Source organism: Dasypus novemcinctus, chromosome 23 (assembly GCF_030445035.2).
Source record: "Dasypus novemcinctus isolate mDasNov1 chromosome 23, mDasNov1.1.hap2, whole genome shotgun sequence".
Taxonomy (NCBI): domain Eukaryota; kingdom Metazoa; phylum Chordata; class Mammalia; order Cingulata; family Dasypodidae; genus Dasypus; species Dasypus novemcinctus.
In genome coordinates, this window is record NC_080695.1 from 8,220,575 (window position 1) to 8,245,063 (window position 24,489).

At 54.3% G+C, this 24,489-nt stretch overlaps 1 long non-coding RNA gene across 2 annotated transcripts; it reads left to right on the top strand.

The window, feature by feature from the left end:
- The first annotated feature begins 8,403 nt into the window (after window positions 1-8,403).
- LOC101430758 (uncharacterized) lies at window positions 8,404-14,354 on the top strand. 2 transcript variants are annotated; one of them, XR_188063.4, is made up of 4 exons: window positions 8,404-8,635; window positions 11,321-11,447; window positions 11,952-12,197; window positions 12,923-14,354. It is a non-coding gene; the product is annotated as an uncharacterized lncRNA (long non-coding RNA). The 2 variants fall into 2 exon arrangements; XR_009182898.2 differs by having other exon boundaries at window positions 8,405-11,447.
- Window positions 14,355-24,489: the final 10,135 nt, after the last annotated feature.

Here is a 24,489-nt window from a genome sequence, read left to right on the forward strand (position 1 = left end):
ATTCTTTTGCATGGGGTGATAGCCAGTTGTGCCAGGACTTTGTTAAAAAGACTGTTCTTTCCCCTATTGAATTGTCTTGGACCTTTTGTCAAAAATCAGTTGATAGGAAGAGGACATGGCTCAACTGATAGAGTGTCCATCTACCATATGGAGGGTCCAGGTTTGGTCCCCAGGGCCTCCTGACCCGTGTGGTAAGCTGGCCCATGCACAGTGCTGCTGCGCGCAAGGAACGTCATGTCATGAAGGGGTGGCCCCATGTAGGGGTGCCCCATATGCATTAAGTGCTCCCCACAAGGAGAGCTGCCCCATGTGAAAAAAGCTCAGCCTGTCCAGGAGTGGCACCGCTCACACAGAGAGCTGAAGCAGCAAGATGATGCAACAGAAAGAGACACAGATTCCCAGTGCCGCCGTATAATGCAAGCGGACACAGAAGAGCACACAGCAAATGGACACAGAGAGCAGACAATGGTCGGGGGGGGGGAAAGGGGGAGAAATAAGTAAATCTTAAAAAAAATCAATTGACCATAAATGTAAGGATTTATTTCTGGACTCTCTATTTTATCTGTTATTTAGATGTTTATCCTTATGTCTTGATTGCTATAGCTTTTTGGTAAGTTTTGAAATTGGGAGGTGTGAGTCCTTTATTTTGTTCTTTTTCAAGATTGTTTTGGGCATTCTGGATCCCTAGAATTTCCATATGAATTTTAGGGTCAGCTTGTTGATTTCTATAAAACACCATCTTGGATTTTGTTAGGAGTTTTGTTGAACCTGTAGACCAGTTGGGATGTATTTCTAGTTACTTAGATCTTTAATTTCTTTTAAGAACGTTTCTGTAGTTTTCATTGTAAAAATCTTGTGTTTCTTTTGTGAAATTTATTCATAAGTATTTTATTCTTTTTTGTTTTCATAATGAGTTGTTTTCTTAATTTCATGTTTTGTTTGTTTATTGCTAGTAGAAATACCATTGATTTTTGTATATTGATCTTGTATCTGCTCTTTGTTGGGTTCATTTCCAGTTTTTTGTTTTTTTCCAGATGTCCAGGGATGGATCCTGGGACCTCATACACATGAAGCTCAACCACCGAGCTGTATCCACTTCCCTTGTTTAATAGCTCTAATAGTTGTTAGTGAAAATTTTCAGGATTTTCTATATACAAGCTCATCACCTGTGAATAGAGGTAGTTTAACTTCTTCCTTTCCAATATGGATTCCTTTTATTTTTTTTTCTTGCCTAATTGCCTTGGCTGGAACTTCCAGTAGAAGTGGCCAGAGCAGACAACCTCATCTTTTCCCCATGGGCACTGACTCTTGAAACAAGCATGTGTAGCTGAGTTCCTGTGTACTGGGGATAAACTTGCACGGCTGGGAGCTCTCTGAATTAACTTCCATGTTGGACACAATATTTACTAAAGTTTCAATAATAAAAATGTGCTCATTTAAGGCTCACATATAGATCATTAAAACTCAGTAGTAAACGCAACGATTGTTAAGAATTTGTCCACCAAAGATTTTTGGGGGGAGGAATACTTTCTCACTGAGATGGTGTCCTCGTGAAAGCAAAAGCAGACCAACCTCAGTTGATTTTGTACTTGCTTTTAAATTCTTTGCGGACCTGTACTTCTATTGCCTGCCCCTGCTTGGACACTAGTCTCCACTAGCTCCCCCTACAGGGAGGAGCCGGGTCTTGCCCACTGCTGCCTTCCTGGCACACACCTGGGCAGCTGAGCTGAAACCGTTTGGAGACTGGCCGCCGCCTCTGCTCGGCCCCGAGGCACCTCTTGGGGCTCCGCGTTCCCGGAGCGCAGCTCGGTGCAGCTCTGAGCCTGCAAACCTCTGGGCGGAGCGAGCAGGCACAGGGATGGCAGCCTGAGTTTCTCACTTCCACCGTGAGCTCACCGTGTGACCGCGCCCACGCGGCGGCACTTTCGGTTTCTCATCTGCGAAACTGGGGGGTGAGTGGCGCAGGCCCGACCACTGCCCCCACGCCCGCCCCCCCCCCCTCCACCTCCTCCCCAGACCGCCTGGAGGGGAAGGTTTTGTTCACGTGGCTTGGTCCCCGAGCCCTTGGAAGGAGTGAGGAGTCCTGAAGAGGAAAGGGGAGAAACAAATGGTTACCAACAGGCCTGCCCGCTGGGGTGCGTGTTCTCGGGCTCAGCAGAAATCTGTAAAAAGGCGTCTTGTTTTTTACGTGGGTGAGGAGAAAATGGAGAGGGTGTGGTTTCCTGGCACGAGCCCACTAATCGAGATCAGCTATTTCCAGGACACAGAGCGGTGGACACTTGCTCTGAATAAGGCTGGGCGTGCTCCCGAAGGAGCTGTGCAGCGGAGCGAGCCCCGCCGCCCCCGCGCCTCTCCTTTCTGGGGCCAGGGCCCCGCAGTCGCTGCTCTGGACATCTGGGTCCACCTGACACAGCAGTTTCAGCAAGGACTGACGGCCCTTGGAGGACAGACACCCCGTCTCTCTCCCCTCCTAGTGGGGAAAGCCTGGGGCGTGTCCTGCCCTGGCTGCCAGAGGCCCCCGGCAGTGCTGGCCCCAGTGGAGCTGCCCCAGCGGAGCTGCCCCCAGCGGAGCTGCCACCAGCCGTAACTGGCAGGACTACGACCCCTTGATCCTTGCCTTCCCACTCCCATCTCCCTGTGCCCCGCCTCTCCTGGGAATTTGTGGGACCATTTCCTGTATCAGCAACTCCCCTTCCAGTCTTTGTTGCACAGGATCTGCTTCTGGAACCCTAACCCAAGACCTGGAAAAAGGCAAAGGAGGGTCTGGGCGGGAGGTCTTCCCAGGGCCGGGAGAGGACAGCCCACCTCCACCTTTTAAGGTTGCGGTAATTCTTAACATGTGCGAGCATCCCCAAATAGTTACAAAATTGAATAGATGTAAAGTCTTCTCCTTAAATAGACTCACTCCTTAACACACAATGCAAACAGTTGTGCCATTCGAGAACTGAGTGGAGGATTTGTTTTAAAATACGGTGACTCAGTTTGGCGGTTCCTCAAGTCAAACCTGGAATTACCATATGGCCCAGCAATTCTGCTCTAGGTATATAAACATGCACAGAAGAACTGAAGACAGGGACCCAGACACTGCCTAGCAGCGCTGTTCACAACAGCCCAAGGTAGAAACTCAAGCGTCCACCAACAGATAAGTGGCCTCTCCACGCAAAGCACAAACAGGCAGCGCTGCTCCACGCTCCGGCTTCCGCACGCCTTGGAAACGCCGTGCCGAGTGAAAGAAGCCAGACACAAAAGGACAACTGCTGTATGATTCCACTTCTATGAAATAACGAGACTATGCAAATTCACAGAGACCGAAAGTAGACTGGAGGCTACCAGGGGCTGGCAGAGGGGAAATGGGGGGTTATTGCTTAACGGGGGGGAGAGCTTCTGTTTGGGGGGATGGGAACTTTGGGTTGTGAATGGTGGTGATGGCAGCACAATCTTGTAAATGTCATTAATGTGACTGAATTGCACATTTAAAAATGGTTAGAATAGAGATTTTATTTATGTCATATTCATGTTAGGCAACAAAGTAAAAAAAGTTGACTCATTGTGCAGTCCGGGGGTGCAGGCAGAGAGTGGGGCGGCGTTCACAGCTCTGCGCGGGAAGGCATCTTCTTTCAAGCCCATCTGCCTGCCGTGACCGCAGGTGCAGGCGGCATCACCTGTCCAGGTGGGGAGGCCTCTGGAAATGGGAGGTCTGGGTCGAAGGACCTTGGTTTGAGAAACCAGTTGGTTCACTCCTGGAAAGCTCTTTTCTGTGGCTATAAAACGAGGATCATAGTTCCTACGTCACCGGTTTGTTGTGCGAAGTCAAGGAAATACTGTTTATGAAAAGCTCGCCTCGGCGCCTCGCAGCGGGGGCCGGTCGAGCTGGGTGTGACCCACTTCCTTCCCTGCCCCACGCTTGCCTTTGAGATCAGGATGGAGAGAAGCAGAGCTCCGAGCTGCTTCTTTAAAGCTTCCAGGGCCCTCTGTGAGTGTCAGCCGTGTGTCAGATGAAAGGCTGCTTATAAACATAAGGTGCTGTACTGATGACGGTAAATCTTTATGTCCAAAGTGATCAAAATAACGTGATAATAATAAAGAGAGGAAAGAAGCGCAGTCAAGGGGGAGTCCAATTCTCCACCGACCCTGCTGGCTGTGGGGGAGGTCGCGGGAGTGTGAGACACACGCTTGAATAGGACCCGCTAAGGGTGGAGAGGACCATGGAGCTAGAGCACGAGGGGTGAGACCTGGAGATCAGTCCAGCCACGCTGGGCTGAGGACATCGGGCTTGAAGAGGGGAACCCCCTCTGCCATCCTCCCGTGGATGACCTCGGCCAGCCCTTCTCCCAGGGGGACCTCTGTTCTCCTTGCTTCACACCCCTCTTTGGCCACTTCACCCACCGCCATGGTCTCAGCCCTCCCTTCTCCACCGACAGCGTCCAACTCTTCCTCCAAGGCCAATCTCAAGTCACATCAGTGAGGGCGGATTTTACGGGTCAGCTTGGCTGGGCTACAGTGGCCAGTTGTTTGGGCGAACCCTAGTCTAGATGTTTCTGTGAAGGTATGGTGTAGATGGGACCAGCATCTACAGTCAGTGGACTTTTAGAAAAGGAAGTTGCCCTCGACGATTGGGAGGACCTCATCTGATCAGGTGACTGCCTTAAGAGCAAGAAGGAATTCTGTCTCAAGACAGCAACAAGACTGCCGGACTGCCGGACTCACCTTTGGGTTCAAACTCAAGACTTTAGAATCCCCTCTTGCCTGAGGGTCCAGTCTCCTGACCTGCCCCGTGGATTTCAGATTTGTCAGCCCCCCCCCCCCAGCTGCATGCGCAATTCCTTAAATAAATCTCCTAATACGTGGAGAGACAAGTGTCCTTGAGAACCCTGCCTGACACAGCACCTCTTCCATGAAGCCCTTCCAAAGTTTCTGGCTGCGTCTGATATTAATGAATCTTTAGATATGATCTCCATCAATCTCATGGTAACTTCTGTCTGAGTCTGGCCTCTCCCAGGAGCCAGTGCTGAGACAAGGATTTCTGTACCAGTGGTTAATTTGAGAGATGATTCTGGAAACACTGGTGGGAAAGTGGACAAGTGAGGCTGGGCCTGGGGGACAGCCGATGGAGAGTGCCTTGGTGGGCCACCACGCAAGAGCCGAGTCATTGCACGGAGCAACTCTGGGAGACAATCTAGGGTGCATGGCAGAATTAGCCCACCTGTGAGTGGGGAGCTGGGGCATTTACACAGCCATTCTTTGCATATCTGGAAAACACCCCTTAGGCTTAGAAATGCAGAAACCAGTCAAGGGGAGTCGGCAGGGGCTCTCTAAAATGGTAAGTTCCCAAAGGAGCCGGGAGACGCAGGGCCTGGCTGATTGTCAGACACAGAGGGAGAAGGCCATGGAAGACGGAGGAGAAGGTAGAGCTTGAAGGGGGCAGCTGCAATCCCAGGAGGGTGGCCACCACCAGACGCTGGGTGAGGCAGGGAAGGAGGGAGCGTGGCCCCGCCAACACCTTCGTTTTGGATTTCTAGTCTCCTGAACTCTGAGAGAAAGAGTTTCTGTGTTTTAGGCCACCTGGAGTGGGGTCTCTTGTTATAGCAGCTGCAGGAGACTAATACAGATCAGGAGATGGAGGCTGAGTGGGAGAAGTCGAGGCACTGCCTATGGACCTGGGAGTCAAACCCAGGTCAGTCTGATCCTGAGGACTCTGTGCCTCCCTGGCTCCTGTCATCCCACTGTGTGGTCTCCGTCCCTGTCCAGGAGTGGCACAAAGGAGCAGGTGTGGCTCAGCTTCGTCACCTTTGTTTCTTTATCTGTGTGCTCCACAGGGCCTCATGCGACGTCTTCCTTGCCCATCTAAGGAGGCTGAAGCTCGCGTCTAGTTTGAATGGACAGGTTACCGGGGGCTGGCGGCGGTGGGGAATGGGGAGTTAATCCTTCACTGGTACAGAAATTCTATTGGGGATGATGGAAAAATTTTGCCAATGGCTGGTGGTGATGGTAGCACAACATCGTGAATGTCACTAATAGCTCTGGATTATGTTTAAGTTGGTTAAAAGGGGAAATTTTAGTTGAGATATATATATATATATCTTTCTGAATAAAGGTTTTTAAAAAAGTGGTAGGACTGTACAACACAAAAAAAAAATGAACCCTAAAGTAGACTATGGACTGTGGTTAATAGTAAAATTACAATGACATTCATCAATTGTAACAAAGCTGCCACACTAATGCAAAGTGTTAATAATAGGGGAGGTATATGGGAATTCTGTATTTTCTGCACGATTTTTCTGTAAACCTACAACTTCCCTAATAAAAAGATTATATAAAAAATTTGAATGGGCCCACACTTTTAACGTGAAGAAGAGCTCATTGTTAGAGCAAGAAGATCGATATGAGAAGAAAACAATGATAAATCCCAGGGGGCTGAGCCTCACAGCTCAGTGTCTGCCTCGGAGCTGTTAAAAGCTCAGGCCCATAGTCAAAGGAAATGAAACGCATTTCATGCCTAAGCCACGTCTCTCCCAGCATATTACAGGGAACTTGATTTTAAGCCCACATGAGCAACTCTGAAAGCCCTCTTCCTCCTGCTTCCCATCCTCGGCCGCCACCAAAGCCCTGGTGCCTCAGTGCCCCCAGCCCCCCACTCTTGCCCTGAGCCCCGCTCTCCCCTTACAGACCCCCAGTCTGCAGTGTAGGTCGAATTCCAACCACCTCCCTGCGGGAGCTGGAAAGGTGACCCAGATGGGGAGAGGGGGCCACCCACACTTGACTTATTTGCATGCCGTCACGTGGGTGCCTAAGCTATATATAGGCTAGGGAGGAGCGTGTGCCATTTCTGCTTGGAGAAATCGCTTTTCAGGGCGAGATGACTGATTTGCTTCTCTGGGACCCAGATTTTGTCCCTTAGAGTTTAGGTTCTGTCCTTGGGTTTTATTTTCTGCTATTGACCCATGATGAGCACAAAGGTAGGAAATGGTTGTGTGGGGATTGGAAACCAGGACAAAATGAGCTGGGAGACCCAAAGCCTGAAGTCCTGCCCGTGTGTCCCTCTGGCGGTTGGGGCCAGAGGCCACATTCTTAAGGAGGCCTAACTGCCCGCTGCGGTTTGTGCTATCTGATGGCTCTGCCTAAACACTTCCACAGGAGCCAGCAGATGACTCATAAGAACCTTCACACTCGTAAGCAGCAAAGAAACGGAAGAGAAGAGCCGGTTTGTTTGGCTGCGAGCTATTGGGGTCAAGCAGGGTTCGGTTTCTTTCATTTATTCATTTGTTTCTAAAAATGAATTTGGGGAGACTAGAACCTTGAGAATAGAAGATGACCCAGGACACTGGAAAAATGTTTGGGAAACAAATAAAAAGGCGATAAAACATGCAGTTGATTGTGGTTGAGGGTTTTGCTCCTGCCGTGGACAGCAGCATTAGAGAGAGGCTACTTAGAGAGAAGCACATCCGTGGGAAATGCCTCCTGGCCTCCTCCAGCTTTCCTGGGCTAAAGGTCCCCAACAGGTAGGCACAAAAGACGGGCATGCTGCTTGTGTGTAGACCCTGGAATCTGGCGTCCTTCTGCAGTAGTCATTTGAGGTACACCACAAACACAGGTGGTCCTCATCATTCCTGCACTCCACATTTGCAAAGTCACCTACTCACCGAAGTTTATCTGTAACCTCCAGGTAACGTGCCGAGGGCTTTCACCGCCAGTGGAGGACGTTTGCAGAAGAGTGAGAACTTAGAGTCGCCCACGCACAGACTCCAACTGAGGTCCACGCCCCTCCCAGCATCTGGGGGCTCCCTGCCGTCCTCGGCTCGGGCACATCCCCCCATTCTCTGCCTCCCTCTTTACTGGGCCGTCTTCCCTCTCGCCTGGATCTTGGGGTTCACGTGTCCCTCTGCTCACGAGGACACCAGTCACGTTGGATTTAGGGCCCACCCTGTCCAGTGCAACTGCATCTTAGCCTGCTGTTGAAGAGACCTATTTCTGCATGTTCTGGGGTTCCAGGTAGACATGGATTTTGGGGGGACTCTATTCAACCCAGGACAAACCATTTCGTCCGAGTTGGGGGACTCACTTTTGGACTTTCTGGCTTATTTTAGCATCTGTAGCCGGCGTGCTGAGGCCCTGCCTGCACCCCCCTGGGCACCCCTCATTTCCACGCATGCCCCCCGCCCCCGATGGCTCACACCCACTTCCTGAGAGCTGTCTCTGGCACCTGCCTGGCTCACTGAGGGAGCTCCTCCAGAGCAGCCTCGAGCCCCTGGCTGAGCGGAGGCACCCCCGGTCCCCAGTCCCCAGCCACGATGACTCTGCGTTGCCGCAGTGACCCCGGGAGCCCCTCACACCCCCGAGCTCTGCCTGACCGGTAGGCCTGCCTGGTAACATTGGCTGACTTCCTGTATTGGTTTCCTTGGCTGCGGTAACAGATCACCTCCAGTTTGCAGTTAGTTTGGCTGGGCCGAAATCCAGATGCCAGCAGGGCCGTGCTCCTTCCGGACGCCGCAGGGGACAGTCTGTTCTGGCCCCTTCCAGCTTCTGGGGGCCGCAGGTGTTCCACTCCACCCCAGCCGGTGCCTCCTCTTCTGCCTGTCTCACCTGCCTCTGCCTCCCTCTTGGAAGGACACACAGGAGGCGTTTAGGGCCCGCACAGGTAACCTAGAATCATCTCCCCATCGCAAGGTCCTTAACGTGATCAAGCCTGCAACAGCCTCTTCCACCCCTGAGGTCCCACGCGCACGTCAGGGATTAGAGCGCAGACGTCTCCGGGGGGCGGGCACCTGGTGGTTTAGCCACTCCCTTGCCTTGTCTCCCTTCTCCCTCTCAGCGCTTCTGGGATCAGCTTCCCGCTCATCTGCTCGGGCTCGCCTCCTTCTCTCAGGTCCCAGGGGCCCTCACCTCTGACGACATCCTTTGCAGGGCGTGCGCTTCCGTCTTTTGCGAAGTGGTTTACCAATTTGTTGCCTCGCATTTCACCAATGATTATACTTGCACGAATTTGAACAAGGCTGTTAAATTCTATGAGGGTTGTTTATTAAGCCACAATCACAATCGTAAGTTGGTGGTGACGGTTGCTTTCAAAGGGCTTTTTTATTTTAAAAGATTTACTTTTTATTTATTTCACTCCGCTTATCCCCCCCCCCGCATTGTCTGCTCTCTGTGTCCATTCGCTGTGTGTTCTTCTGTGTCCGCTTGCATTATCCGGCGGCACTGGGAATCTGCGTCTCTTTTTGTTGTGTCATCTTGCTGCGTCATCTCTCCATGTGTGCGGCGCCGCTTCTGGGCAGGCTGCGCTTTTTTCGCGCGGGGCGGCTCTCCTTACGGGGCGCGCCCCTTGCGTGAGGGGCTTTTGAATGACAATAACTTAAGTAAAAGAAGATAGCGCAAGAGGAGGACTCTGACTACTGCTTGAAACAGGGCTCAGCTTCAGGCCTGTGGCTTAAAATTTGATCTCTCTAGGGGACAGAAGTTTGGGTGGGAGGGTCGTAGGCCCAAGAGAGCCTAAATGCCAAAAGCTGTTGGTCATCGCCCATGTGTAATGGTTTGACTTCTGTCCCCCAGAAGATGTTGAAGTGCTACTTCCCAGCACTGCAGAATGGGACGTTGTTTGGAAATCAGGTCACTGCAGATAAAATTGGGCAGAGTGACATGAAGGCGCAGTGGAACTGGGTGGGCCCCATAGCCCAGTGTGACTGGTGTCCTTAAAAGAAAGTTGGACACAGACAGACAGAGGGGAATGCCACGGGATGGCTCAGGGAGAGAGCGCCCCGGATTGCCCATGAACCACCACTGGAAGCCAGGAGAGAGGCGAGGAGCAGGTCCTGCCCTTTTGGGGTGCGGCCGGCCGATCCCTCGGCCCCATGCTCGAGGCCTCTGGGACTTGAGACGGTGAGTTTCTGTGGTTGGAAGCCTCCCAGTTTGTGGTATGTTGTTATGGCCGATCCAGGAAACAGACACAGTGGGTTGAGGACCTAACAAGTCTAAAAAAGAGGTGACCCCTTCTGGTAGAAAAGGGAAGAGAACACCCCAAATCCCTGCGGCTGTCTTCCCCCTGTACCCGTGTTGACGTCGCGAGAGGCTCCAGGTACTGTCTCTGGAGACATTCGTTTGTTGGTCCGTGTCTCTCCATCTACCCATCCACCCATCCGCTCGCCTAGCCAGGCATTTTCTCTGCAATTGGACAAGGATCTTTGAGCCCCTGCCATGTGCCAGGCTTCTTTGGATCAGGAGGAGTAGATTCAGGGGAGGCTTCCCGGAGGAGGAGCAGGAGCCAGCCAGGCTACCACAGGCAGAGAGGGCTCTCTGGGCTTAAGGAACTGTGCCCGCCAATGCCCGGAGGCAGAGAAGAAAAGACCTCGAAGGTTCAAGGGAAGGAAACGGGCGGGCGATGTCTGGGGGCGGCGGTGGAGAGCTGGGCAGGGGCAGCTCCCCCCGGGCCCTAAACGCCCTGTTGAGGAGCGGGTCTTTATCCCAAATGCGGTGGAAGAGCCTCCGCTTGGGGGAGTGACATGACCTTGACGGTAGGCTTAGGTCTCCAGCTCAGGCGAGCGTGGGAGCAGGGAGAGCAGGTGGGGTGGGCCAGCATGGCGGCTTGGAGGGATGGCACTGGGCTTGGGGCTGTGGATGCTAAAACCGAGCCAGCCCAGCAGGCAGGCCTCAGCCTGGCCCCCTGCTTTCTCCAGATGCCTCCTCTCTCTGCCCTTCACAGCTGTCACTTGGCTGTCAGGGCTAAATTCCCCTGGACTTGCCTGCTGGGGTGTCCTCTCCACCAGCAGACAAAGGCTGTCCTCTCTGGAAAGCTGGTTTGCCTTCTGTCCTCTCCTGCTTCCGTCCTTGATTTCTTACAAAAGACCCGGCCACACTGGAAAATTCTGACCTGCCCCTCCTGCTGCCCCAAGTCTCCTATATACCTACAGCAATTCCCTGACCGAATGAATGTCACTTTTACATTACAGAGGCAGGCCAAATTAGCATTTAGCAGAGAAAGGGTTTTGTTTTTTTTTTCTTTTTGCAAATCACATAACTCTAAATTACCTTCAATTTCCTAAATGGAATTTGGCTGGAGATTCACTCTGCTATGGAGTAGTCTGTAATGAGATTATACTATGTTTGGGGGAAAACATTCAAATGACCAAGATAATTAATTTTGCATAACAACTAACATATAGCAAGACCAGGGCCTTAACTCAAGCCTGCAACCTGCCAGGGCGCTGGGGGTGATAGTGCTGCTTTCAGAATGCAGCAACAAAGACAGTTCCCGCGACCTGGGCAATGCAGGGTTTTAGAGCTGGAAATGCCGGGTGCTCTCTGTTCTGGCCACAGTCCCTGTATTTTCTAGGAGCTGTCATTTACCGCAGGAACTCTCCGGGTTTAGGAAGAAGAAAGGACCCCAAGGCCCGAGAAAGCACCCTGGATGAGCGAGAGGAGGCTTCTGAGAATGGTTCCCGAGCACCCAACAATTTTTGGTGCAGTTTCAGGGTTCTGCCTATAGTGGGATGGTGTGTGTGTCTGTATGTGCATGCATGTGTGTGTAACTTTACGTGTGTGCACGTATGTGGGCATGTGTGTTCATGTATGTGTGTATTATGTGTATATAGGTTTATTTGTGTGTGCATGTGTATTATGTGTGCATGTGTATAGGTTTATTAGTGTATGTGTGCATGCATACATGTCTTATGCATGTGTATAGGTTTATTTGTGCTTATGTGTGCATGTGTGTATTATGTGTGCACGTTTAATAGGTGCATGCATGCATCTATTATGCGTGTGTGCATAGGTATATTTGTGTATGTGTGTATATATATTATGTGTATAGGTGTATTTGTGTATTTATACATGTGAGTGCATGTGTCACGTGTGTATGTGTATAGGTGTATTTGTGTGCATACATGTATTATGTATGTACATGTATAGGTTTGTGTATGTGTGTGTGTATTGTGTGTGCACACACACATGCTCATCTTTTACAGGAAAGAATACGCTCCAGCCCCCTCGGCTCACTGACCCCCTGCCAGGGGGCTTTATTTGTGTGCTATTAGACTCGTCTGAAAATCTGGGAAGGAGCCGATCAGGGGCAATTTCCTTGTTCTGATTCATTGTTAGAATCACCTCAGAAATCGGCAGCACCTGGCTGGTGGCTCGCCTCCAAGTCCTGTTTCTTTCAGCTGCATCTGATTCTAACAGAGGAATAAGCCTTCGAGCAGGCGCCGGGGAAGGTACATTATCTTCAGGACTGCTTCTAGCAGCCTGCATGGCCTTAAAAATAAGCTTCTGTGCTCACCCAAATCCTTGTACATGCATGTTCACACAAGAGCCCAATGTCAGTAACAGACCAAGTGTTTATCACTGATGGAAGGATAAACGGAACGCACCGTATCCGTACAACAGAATATTATTCAACCGTAAAAGGAAGGATGCTTCAATCAGCATCCTTTCATAGGGTGAACCTTGAAAATATTATGCCAAGTGAAAGAAGCCAGGTGCAAATGGTCAACGGAGTAGATAATTCCACTTACAGAAAATATCCCAAATCAGTAAACCCACAGAGACAGGAAGTAGCTTCGAGATTAGCAAGCTCTGAGGACAGGAGCAAATGGAGAGACTGCCCATGGGTACGGCGCTGCCACTGGGGGGAGAAAATGTTCTGGCAGCACGTAGGGGTGGTGGCTGCAGAATCACAAATGTCCTAAAGGCCACCAGACTACATTGTAACGTGGTTAATTTTACATTTTGTAAATTTCACCTCAATTTAAAAATGATTAATCTCCTTCCCATCCCTCTCTCCTACCAGATCTTGGATTCTTTATCTGGGAAAATTAGGGTATTAGGTTAGAAACAGAGATTTCATCCTTGCAGTTCGTAGACTAAATTTGGCCTACGTGTTTAATTTGGCCTCAGCAAGGTTGTTGTTTTTAATTCGACATCTGAATTTTCTTTCTAGCTGTTCAGTGACGATGGCCCTCAGCTCCCATAAACCATGCTTATGTAGCCCCCTCCTCTGACTCTGGGATGGCCTCATAATTCACTTTGACAAGAGGATGCAGAGGTCCAAGCTGGGCCTTCAGACGTCTGCAGCTTCCGCCTTCGTCTCGTCAAACGCTCCCTCTCAGATCCCGGAGGCCTTGCTGGCCACACGGAGGGGCCCCCTGGGGGATCTCCCGCTGGTGGTCTGGGTGAACCATCTTGGGCAGCCTAGCCCGCCCGAGCCTCCAGACAGTACTGCCCCGGCCGACACGCGGGGAGCGGAAGAGCCACCCAGCTGAGCCCAGCAGCCCACACAGTCATAAAGCGGCTACTGTCTTGAAGCCACCAAGTTTCGGGGTGGTTTGTTACGCAGCAACAGACAACAAGAACAGTTGGGTATAGAAGGGCTTTGGCGGTTTCTTCAACTCACCACAGACCTCAGGACCCCTCGCTGCTTCAGCTGGCTCTCTTCCTGTGGCTTTCATCACCTGCCTGACCCCTGCAGGCATCTGGGCTCAAGGATGACCTTGACGTTCCCATCCAGGTCTCAGTGGACATCTGGGCTCAAGGACGACCTCGAAGTTCCCATCCGGGTCTCAATGGGCATCTGGGCTCAAAGGCGACCTTGCAGTTCTCATCCAGGTCTCGGTGGGCATCTGGGCTCAAGGATGACCTTGAAGTTCCCATCCAGGTCTCAGTGGGCCTCTGGGCTCAAGGACGACCTTGAAGTTCCCACCCAGTTTTGACACTCACAGTCTCCCCATGTTCCCATCCCCCATGGTCAGGGCCACTTGGGGACAGTGAACCAACTGAGAGTGACTCCCACCTGGCTGTGCCAACGCCCAAATTAAGCTTCCGGCTAAGCTCCGCCCAGACCCCTGGGATGCCTTCTATACTCCTGGGCACCGGTCTCCCAGCTCAGCACGCCTTTGCCCCCAGCCCTTCGTCTGGGAGCTGCCCCGGCTCCTCTGGGCACGGCGCTGCCTGAACACGTGGCGCGCTGGAGCGTGGGCGTTTATGTTCCCCAGAGCAGCCTTCGCCAACCACTGAAGAGGACCGGAGGGGAGTCCCAGCTCCCTTGGCACCCACAGGGTGCCGCCACCTCCCCTTCCCAGCCGTGCTTGGCTCCTCCCCCTTCCCCGGAGGCCCCCTGCTCCCCTCAGCCCCCCCACACTTCCTCCTGGGACCACCCTCTTAATAAACCGTGTGCACACACATTCTCATCTCAGGATCTGCTTCTGGGGAACCGAACGCGAGACAGATGTCAGTGTGAGGAGAGCGGCAAGGCGTGACGCCTCCCCTTCGCTCACCAAAGCACCTTCACCTAGCCCATCCTGTGCACCCCACGTTTTTTCTCCACGCAGGAGGGAGCCGTGGACGCAACAGACGTCCGCGCTGGAGTTGGCATTCTTCCGTGCGGCTCGTAGGAGGAGATTTTTCTAGGCTAGGAGAATTGCTAAGTCTGCGCTGATGGAACTGGCCCCTGCTTTGTCACTGCCGGTCCAGCCTGATCCCCATGAGGCCTTGGGTTGCACTGGAGAAAGTGACCTCCGCTGCCATCTGATGTTTGTACACCGTATCTCCTGGTGCCATTCGGTGTCTTGTTCCTACAAGCAGAGATAAAGTGCATGTTGTCTCCACCGCGGGCAGGGGCAGCTCCCACCCCTGGCTGGTGGAGGGCAGCTCCCACCCCTGGCTGGTGGAGGGCAGCTCTCACCCCTGGCTGGTGGAGGGCAGCTCCCACCCCTGGCTGGTGGGGGCAGCTCTCACCTCTGGCTGGTGGAAGGCAGCTCCCACCCCTGGCTGATGGGGACAGCTCCCACCCCTGGCTGATGGGGGCAGCTCCCATCCCTGGCTGGTGGGGGCAGCTCCCACCCCTGGCTGGTGGGGGCAGCTCCCATCCCTGGCTGGTAGAGGGCAGCTCCCACCCCTGGCTGATGGGGGCAGCTCCCACCCCTGGCTGATGGGGGCAGCTCCCATCCCTAGCTGGTAGAGGGCAGCTCCCACCCCTGGCTGGTAGAGGGCAGCTCCCATCCCTGGCTGGTAGAGGGCAGCTCCCACCCCTGGCTGGTAGAGGGCAGCTCCCACCCCTGGCTGATGGGGGCAGCTCCCACCCCTGGCTGGTAGAGGGCAGCTCCCACCCCTGGCTGGTAGAGGGCAGCTCCCACCCCTGGCTGGTGGAAGGCAGCTCCCACCCCTGGCTGGTGGAGGGCAGCTCCCACCCCTGGCCAGCGCGTGAGGCTCCCCACGACTCCTGAGGGCGGCCTCGCTGCTGGGGGCCCTCCATCCTCACACCTACCCCTGCAGACCTGCCCCCAGTCATCTGCAGGCTCAAAACTCAGACACCGTCCCTGGGGGGAGCCTGCAGCTCCTCCCGCGGCCCGAGGCCACGCGTGAACCAGCGCTCCCGGGGGGTGGCGACGACTTTGCGGGCACGCGTACAGGGACGTTGTTGTCTGGTGACCAAAATGGAAATTCAATAAAAGGCAGTTCATAAATAGAGAACAGGCCGTTGCCTGGGGCGGTAAAACGGGCCTGCTTATTATGTGGCAGGGCGTCCAGTTAGAGGGGACAGAGGAGGGGAGAGGGGCCTTTTCCTTGGGGTCTGTTTGACAAAACCTCCTCCCGAGCCCGCGGCCCAGGGGCGGAAGCTTCCAGATGGGCTCGGGAGGCTGGTCCTGGGGCCCCAGGGTGAGGAAAAGCCGCAGGCCGGGAGCTCCGGGACAAGGCGGGGATTGTGTCTGCACCTGCTTGGGCTCCCAGAGCAGGAGTAGCTGGTGCTCGTTGCCATGGCAACGCTGTGACCCCCCCCCCCAACGCCCGACCGCGTCCCATGGCCCAGGTGTGGTTCCACCTGGCGTGGCCCCTGCACCACCTGTGCCTGGCAGGGGCTGGCTCCAGCTGCTCCTCGGCTCCCGTGGGCGTCCTGCTCCACCAGGGGCCCCGGGCCCGTCCCGGGGCCACGAGGGGGGCTCCCAGAGCGGATGTGGGAGTGCACAGGCCTCTTGGGGCCAAGGCTCCCAGCGGGCATGCCGTCACTTCTGCCACATCCTATTGGCCAAACACGTGGCTGTCCCGGATGCAATGGCTGGGGGCTCAGACCCCCCTCTTGATGGCATTTGCTGCAGGTGGCACGGCAAAGGGCGAGGGCTAGAAAGTGGGTCGTTTCTGCACTCAGTCTAGGGGATCACTGGGCATTTTACTTTGAATGAAAACATTTCCTTTTAAATATAAAAATCTGACCTTAAATATGAGTAACTTGGAAAACTAACCAGGTGAAAAAGGATTCTTCACTTTACAGGAGTCACTAGAGGATTCTCCAACGCCGGAACCATTCCGGGGCAGATGAAGGATCGCTGGCTGGGCAAGGGGAGATTGGGGTGGTGGAGAGGGGACAGAAACGCTGGGAAACACGGGGCTGCACTCCCCGCCAGGCAGCGATCAATCCGAGATGAGCGAGAAGGCTCCCTGAAATTAAGTTCCGCAGGAAAATCAGAATCGATTCACAAGATTTCTACTGACATGGTTTCCTAATGTTCATTGTGTACCCCAGGAAGCCTGTACGTGTTCACTAATAAAGTTGCTGATAATCCCTGAGTCGGGTCCAAGAGAAAAAGCGCAACTTTGGCTGCTGTGGTCACGATTTGTCTCAGCTGAAATGCCGCTTGCCCAGAAAGCCCTTCTTTGGATTCCGCTAGTGGGGGCGTCCCCTGCCGCTGCTTCTCCTACACCCCTGAAGAGCGCCCCACAGTGCCCCTCTCCATCAGGCTATGTGCTGACTTGCAATGATGCTCATTGTCGGCTGGACTGCGAGCTGCTGGCAGGCAGGCACCGAGTCTCTTGTTTACCCAGTGCACAGTCAGTATTTGTTGATTGACTTTTCCTCCCCGTCCAGGGAATTTGCTTCCTGGAAAGAAACTGAGAATAACCTTGCTGGGCAAAGTATAAAGTCCTCTCCTTCCTTGGCTGCCCCATTCCTTTTGGGCTGCCTTGGAAAGAAGCGGACATTTATTTACAAGGAAATAAAAAGGTTTGCATTCCTAATGGGCTAGGAACCATTAACTTGATGCCATCTCCAGCTTGCCTGCCAGGGATGGGAGAGAGACAGATGGTAAAACTGTGACCAGCTTTTGAAGCTAAAATAAACGGCCCCCCAGGTCCTGCAGCTGCCCAGTGGGGACCCTCCCTGAGGGGTCCTAAACTAACAGCGGTTTGGTTTATAGCTTTGTTTGAACCTGGTTTTGTCCAGCAAGATGTTTCTCCAAAGGCTCTGAAATATGTGCGTACATTTCTTGAACACTTGTAATTTAGTTCCAATTGCTGCTTGCCGGTGGAACACTGCAAATGAAAATAAACAAGATTCATACTTATTTTCCAGTACGTTGCAATATGAGCAAAATTAACTTTGGTAAATAAGACCTTTCTGAAAAAAGATCGCGTTGGTAGAAACTGCTCTGTACCCTGAAAACTAATTCCAAAACTGAAAAGACCTAGTAATCAAGACAAGAATAGCAATTTTCAGGATGGTAATGCAGCAGGCGAATCTGAGCAGGCAGGGAGCGTCGCACTCTCTCAGGAGTGCAGTACAATACACTGTAATTTATTTTTCTCCATCCCCTTTCACACAGAAGTTTAACAAAATGCTCCACGGCTAATTACCAACTTTCCATGCAAATACAAGCAGAGGAGGTAGTTCCCAGTTCATCCGGTGGGTGGGATCGATGATGTCGTGGGTGGTATCGGAGACAGAGGATGGGGCAAACCTCCCTTCAGCCCAGGGGACTGCTGATGGCTCTGCTAACCAGCTGAAGAAGGGCCTCCTGGAGGGGACATGAGGACACAGGGAAGCTGACGGCAGATGGACCCGGGAACCCAGGAAAGGATTAGAGCGGAGGAAGAGGTGACCTCAAACAGCAGAAATCTACGGCCTCGCAGCTCTGGAGGCCAGGAGGCGGGAATCGGGGTCCCCAAGGCGGCGCTGGGCCTGGGGGTGGCCGGCCGTGGTGCTCCTTGGCTTGTGGCTGCCACGGCCTCCCGTCTCTGTCTCGACATGGACACACGGCCTTCTCCCCGGTGTCTGTCTGAGCCCGTGTCTGGAAAACACCAGCCATGCTGGGTGCAGGGCCGCCTGCCCCGATCCAGTCTGGCGTCATCCTAACCAACCACGTCCTCAAAGACTCTGTTTCAAGCAGGGGTGCGCCCACGGGACCAGGGGCTGGGCCACGAATGTGTCTTTTGGAGGACACGCTCGAGCCCTGACGAGACGTGGGTCCTCCTCGGGCAAGGGCGGGACTCTCGGGCACCCCCTGGCGCGGACGTTTTGAGTGAAATCCCGACGCGGCTGAGAAGCCGGAAGGCTTTGTAGGGACAGCAGGTGGAAGGCGCGCTGGTGTTTGGCTGAAGGCTTGGAGGTGGGGAGAGGGGTGTGTGTGCCCCGGGAGGGGTCCAGCGGCGGGAAAGATGGCCGCGGCGGCCCTCGGGGCCCAGGGACGGCCAGCCTGGGGGAAGGCAAGGAAGCCAAACGCAAACCCTCCTTGTTGCTCCGGATCTGGAGAAGAGGAAGGCGGAGGTGGTGGCTGTAACTTGACCCTCTTTGCGTCCAGAGCTGCCAAGCCACGCAAGTCCAGTGGGCACAGGCCTCTTCAGCCCCGGGGAGGCGGGAGGGAGGACCGGCTGTCCCCCACCTCCAGGAGAGAAATTCAGGGCCTGTTGGAAACACCACCACGAGGCTGCCCTGGAAATCCAGGGCCCACTCGAAATCCAGGGCTCTTAAAATGAAAATGACTTCCCGCTTAAGCCTGATAAATTGATCTGAAATGAGCCCACACACACACAAAAGCAAAAATAGAAATTAATGTTTGAGAACCTCAATGTGTCCAGAATGCTAAGCATTCTGGAAATAATAGAGGAAATCCGTCAAATCAGCTTTTGGCATCTTATAGATGAAATTATTTTCCAGAGTGAAAAACAATCTCGAACAGAAACCTGATGGCTAGACTGATATGTTCCCCCACATCTGCTGTTTGGGTGTTTTGTTTTGTTTTGTTTTGGCCCCACCATCAGAAACACTGCTCATTTTCAGATTAGAAGATGTGAAGGGGGTCTCAGAAGTTCACGGTGAAGAGCAAAGAGAGCCTTCACGGAGGGTGCAGGCTCCCATCTTAACACTTCAAAGCCCCTTTTCTTTGAAATGTCTGAAAGACAGAGCTCAAACCACTTGAGAGTCAAGGTCAGACTCTGCTAATATCCTCCAGGTAATGCTTTTCACCTTCACAAAGAGAAGAATTACGAGGCTCTTCCTCGCACGTCCTCAGCCGATGGCCAGAGAAGAGAGAGAGGATATTTACTATTTTGTCCTTACGAAGCACAGACAGGGATGCCAGCCGTATATTTGGAAAGCGGGGACTTAATATGTTGAGAAGGCTTGTCGGACCAGACGTCGGGGACGATGGCATCTTATTTATTTATTTAACCGCGACAGCGTAACCTTCTCCTGAGGAATTCAAGGCCACGCCTGCGAGATGCGGCGGCCGGCAACGAGGCCATTGCCAACACGGGAAAGAATTAGTTATGATGTACTTACAAGGCAAAGAAGCCAGGAGAGCTGGAAGGTAGTGGAGCGCCATCGCGGGCAGGTCCTGCTGGCTGAGCTGAGCCCGGGATGACAGCTCTGCCTGGAGGCTACAAGCAGGCATTCTGAGCCATCCGGAGCCAGCTTTCTTTTGTATTTTGCTGAGCTGAAGAGTGTCACTTTTCATTTTGTGTTTTAGAGGCTCACGTCCCCTCCTCGTTAGCCCTGAGACGAGAGCTGCCCTGGGCCCCATGGCCGGCTTCTCCCGACGGAGGGGGAGAAACCCTGGAGTCCAGCGCTGGCGGGAGGCAGCCCCTTAGCTCTTGGGGTGGGCGCTTAACAGGGCCGCGGCCGTCAGGGGTTTGGGACTCTGCGCCGCACCTGGGCACACCTGGGAAGCTCTCGTTCTTACCTGAAAACGGCGACCTTGACCCTAAACCCGAATGTGAAGGCTCTGGGGTAATAAAGGCCTTTCTCTTTCCACCTGGGGCAGAGCGGCTCAGGCCAGGACCATCCCGGGAGCAGCCACCCTGCAGTGCTGGAGACCCCCCGCCCCCAGCAGGTGTGGATTTCAGCACAGGGTTGTGCCAGCGGCGGGAAACGGGCGCTCCGGCTCCTGGCGGCGATGGATGGGCTCTTGCTTGGCGGAGAGCCTCTGGCCGGGCCCCGCGGATGTGTTAGGAGAGAATTTAGGGGTGTTTCAGAAGCACTTCTCCGGGGCTACGCCCAGGCCAGGAGACGCAGTGGGGTGGTCGGGGCTGGCACCCACCTCCCCCGGGGTGGGGCCAAAGGGCTCCTGCGCCTGTGCCTTGGTGCAGCAGCGACTGCGGAAGAGACCGGACACCGGCAGCTGCTGCCGCTGCCCTTGAACGTCAGAGGGGGGCAGCCGGCGCGGGCCCCGCTTCACTGAGGACGCCGCGGCTCACCCACACCCCTCTTTGTCCCCCCAAGCATTCCGGGGCCCCTCCACGGCTCGGGCAGCAGATCAGTTGCTGCGGACTGAGGTCAAGCACTGAGGACTGTCCTGGCCCTGCTACACGTGGACTGTCCCCAGTCCTCCCCTGCGCACAGCCTCCCTTCCCCACCACACTCTCTGTGGTCAGCGGCCAGTCCCGGTGGGACTGCAGCGGCTGCACCCTGGGGGAGAATCCAGCTCTGGCTGGTCCCTTAGCCTCGGTTTCCTCCTCTGCGCAGCACACGGGGTAGAGCCAACCTTGCCAGTTGCTGCAGAAATCAAAGGGCAGGCCCGGGACAGCTGGGGGCCTGGCGGAGGGCAGCCAGCGGGGCTGTGAGAGGCCCGGCACCGGGACGAAGCAGGGAAGATGGGCTCTGACGCTGTGGGAACGAAGCCAGAGGCTTCCTCCTTGGAGGCTGGTCAGAGTCAAGGTCAGAGTCACCCACCTGGGTGGGGCGTTCACCCAGGCACCCCGATTCCTGACCTCCCAGCTTCTGCTCTTTGACACGTGAGCCCCGGGCACACGTGGCTGGGAAGGTAATTCCTGCTAGGAAAGGATTCTGTGACGCAGCCCACCCGGACGCCGGGGCTCCCCCCGGGGGCGCCGTCCTCCCCGCCCCCGTGAGCGTGCTGACCCCACTCCCACCAGAGGTCAGGCCCCGCCGTGTGTCCACTAGAGCCACTCACTAAATCTCCACCACCCGTTATTCGTGTCCTCGCTTGGAGAAAGGCGCACCTCCCGACCCCACTGCCGCTAGGTAAGCTGCGGGGTGGCCACTCCTTCACGGCTTTCAGAGGACCCGAAACCGTCCAGCTCTTCCTTTTCTCCTTTTTAAACCATCAATGTGAATACATCACGAGTTTCCTGTGCTGCCCTCCCTTGTGGGGAGTCACCCGTCAAGGACTGGCATCCATGTGCATTCATTCATTCAGCAAACACTTGAGTGTCTGTTATGTGCCCGGCACGTGCAGTTCTCTGGGAGGACGATGGTGAAGCAGCAGCAGAGGTCCCGGGCCTCGGGGCACTTGGTAAAGTGGGAGTCTGGACCGTCATGGGATGACCACACACACCCATGTAAAATGACCAGCTGTGATGCACTACAGCACATCGGCAGCACACGGTGCCCTAACAGTCCCTCCTAGGAGGCCGTGACCTGGCCAGGGAGGTCGGGGGCACTGAGTGACCCTGGGAAGATGAGACGGAGCCCTTAGGTAGGAGCAAAGCAGGAAGAACGATGCAGGCTGCGGTCGCTGCAGTGCAAAGGCCCTGTGGCAGGAGGGAGCGTGGCCAGTGCGTGGTTGTGAAAGGGGTCAGGGTGGTCGGAGCAGGGAGGGATGGGGGCTTGGTGCCAGCTGGGGCTGGGGAGGGGTCAGTGCTGTCAGGGCCAGCAGAGAAATTTGGGGCTTCACCCTAAAAACAATGGAAAACCACGGAGGGCTGGAGGGAGGAGGCGGGGTCCGACCTGTCCTTTAGAAGCTCCCTCTGGCTGGTGGGTGGAGGCCGGCGTGTGCTGGCCAGATCCCCTGCAGAAGTAGAGGCTAATTCTCCCCGCTGCGCCCAGTGCTGCTGGCAGGAAGTCCTCAGCCCAGCCCTGTCAGGTGGCCTCCGCTGGCGAGCCGCTGGCCTGGGGGCACCCCTGCCCAGCAGTCAGCACCTGGCGCTGATTCCCACGGGGTGAAAAGACCCGGCTCCTTCTCCCCCCAACTTGGGACAAATCTGAGGGGTCATCCATCTCCAGAACTCACCTGGGGCGGCCGCGACCCTGGGGCTGTGTGGAATTTCCATCTGCCCGCTGCCCCCTCGGGCGCTCCAAGAGCCTCTGCGGCCACAGCTCTCACATGCACCTCTCCCTCTCTGAGTCTGCTTCCTGGGACCCCCAACCTGCCACCCAATGGCAGAAGAGATCAGAGAGGGTGAAGAGTGGAGGCCACGGCCTTACGAAGGCGGGTGAGAGGCGCCGGCAGCTGGGTGAGCAGACAGAGGGGGTGTGCCCCGGGCAAGCTGTGTGGAGTGCCCCTGACTCAGCCCAAAGGCTCCCAGAGGGCCGAGGCTGGAAATATCAGCAGATGTGGAAAAGAGGATGCTTTTTGGGAAGCAGATGTGGCTCAATGGATAGAGCATCCGCCTACCATATGGGAGGTCCAGGGTTCAAACCCCAGGCCTCCTGACCCATGTGGAGCTGGCCCATGTGCAGTGCTGATGTGCACAAGGAGTCCCCTGCCACACAGGGGTGTCCACCGTGTAGGGAGCCCCACGCGCAAGGAGTGCGCCCCGTAAGGAGAGGCACCCAGTGCAAAAGAAAGTGCAGCCTGTCCAGGAATGGTGCCGCACACACAGAGCTGACGCAGCAAGATGACATAACAAAGAGACACAGATCCTGGTGCTGCTGGCAAGAATACAAGCAGACAGAGAAGAAGACACAGTGAATGGACACAGAGAGCAGACAACTGGGTGGAGGGAGAGACCAAAAAAAAGCGGTAGCTGCAAAAGGAAGGATGGGCGCTGCCCAGCCCGGCTGGGGAGGGAGGCCATGTGATGCTGTGGCGCTCGCTCCTGCATGGTCTTTGGGTTTTGCTGTCGTTTCTGTGTGCACGGAGCTCGAGGCCTCTTCATCCCAGAGCCTCAGGGCTCCTGCGGGCAGCACCTACACACAGCGGCCAAGGCCACGGCCGCACCTCTCCACTCAATGCCCCCGATCTGACGCCCCCCGGCCAGTGCCCCCCATTCAACGCCCCAACGTTCTGCTGCACACGCCTGTTTCCCGGCTCCCCCACAGACCCATGTACCTGAAGGCAGAGCTCCCCACCAAGGACCCCAGACGGGGCTGTGGGGGGTCTCAAGTGACGCTGTTTCAGCAATGCCCAGTGTCATGTGGACGGGGGAGATGGTTTCCAGTGAAACAGGAAACAGGAAAAGAAGGAAAGACTTTCCAAGTGGGTGTCTTCATGACACCCACTTCACGACAGATCTGTGAGCACGCGGGTGTGTGCTGGGCGTAACCGTGATTAAAGTTAGACTATTTCCCTGTTGAAGAATTCAGAATGTCACTAGAACAGTCTAAAGAAAAAGACCGAAAAGAGAAAAAAAGAAAGAGAAAAGAGGCTTGGCTTTGAAACAGGATGAAGTTAAAGAAAAAGACTAAAATCATCACAAAGGTATGATTTAAGCCTTAGAGTGCTATAAATATTAATAAGAAGAAGACTTTATGTTGAGAGATGTTATTATACAGTATAATGTTAATTTTATGGAAGTCAGTCCTTTTAGTACTCATATATTTTTTACTCCTCTTTTTGGCTTCTGCTGACGATTTAAGTTTTACACGCTGGATGAGCGTTTTTCTACTTCAACAACTATCGCCCTGCACTGGGGCATAGCTCGGAATTTTGACACTGCAATTATTTCTCTGATGACTCTCTGTGATTTCCTACAGATGAGAAGAGGATATCGCTGGAGCAGGGCAAGCAGGTGAGCCGCCAGTTGGATGTTTTTAATCATAACCATGATCCGATTTACATCACACGCTTCAGAGATGCCGAGGCCACCTCCAAACCCGGGGGTGGGACCCTAAAGAGTGAGAGGGACAGGAGAGCAGCTGCATCCTTGCCTCCTCCAGCCCTCACGGCAACCCCAGAGCGGGGTGAGGTGAGTTTGCCAGATCAGGGTGCACGGCCCCCCGTTCACCTCACTCAGACTGCAGCTGCAAGTTTGAGGGTCCCAAGGCCACCGCACTTCTGACCAGCTGGCTACAAATTCGGGGGTGCCAACTCCCTTAGGTTTGAAATTCATTTGAAGGACTCACAGAACTAAAATAAGCACCAGACACAGGACTACAGCTTGTTATAGCAAAAAGGACACGAATAAGAACCAAAGAAGACACCATCGAGCGAGGCTGGTGGGTCTCCCACATGACGCGTCCATCATCCTCAGGGCGTGTCTCCTGCCCAGCACATCAGATTGTGACAATACTCAAAGTTCTCCCAAGCTTGGGTGTCCAGAGTCGTCATGGGGCACCATCGC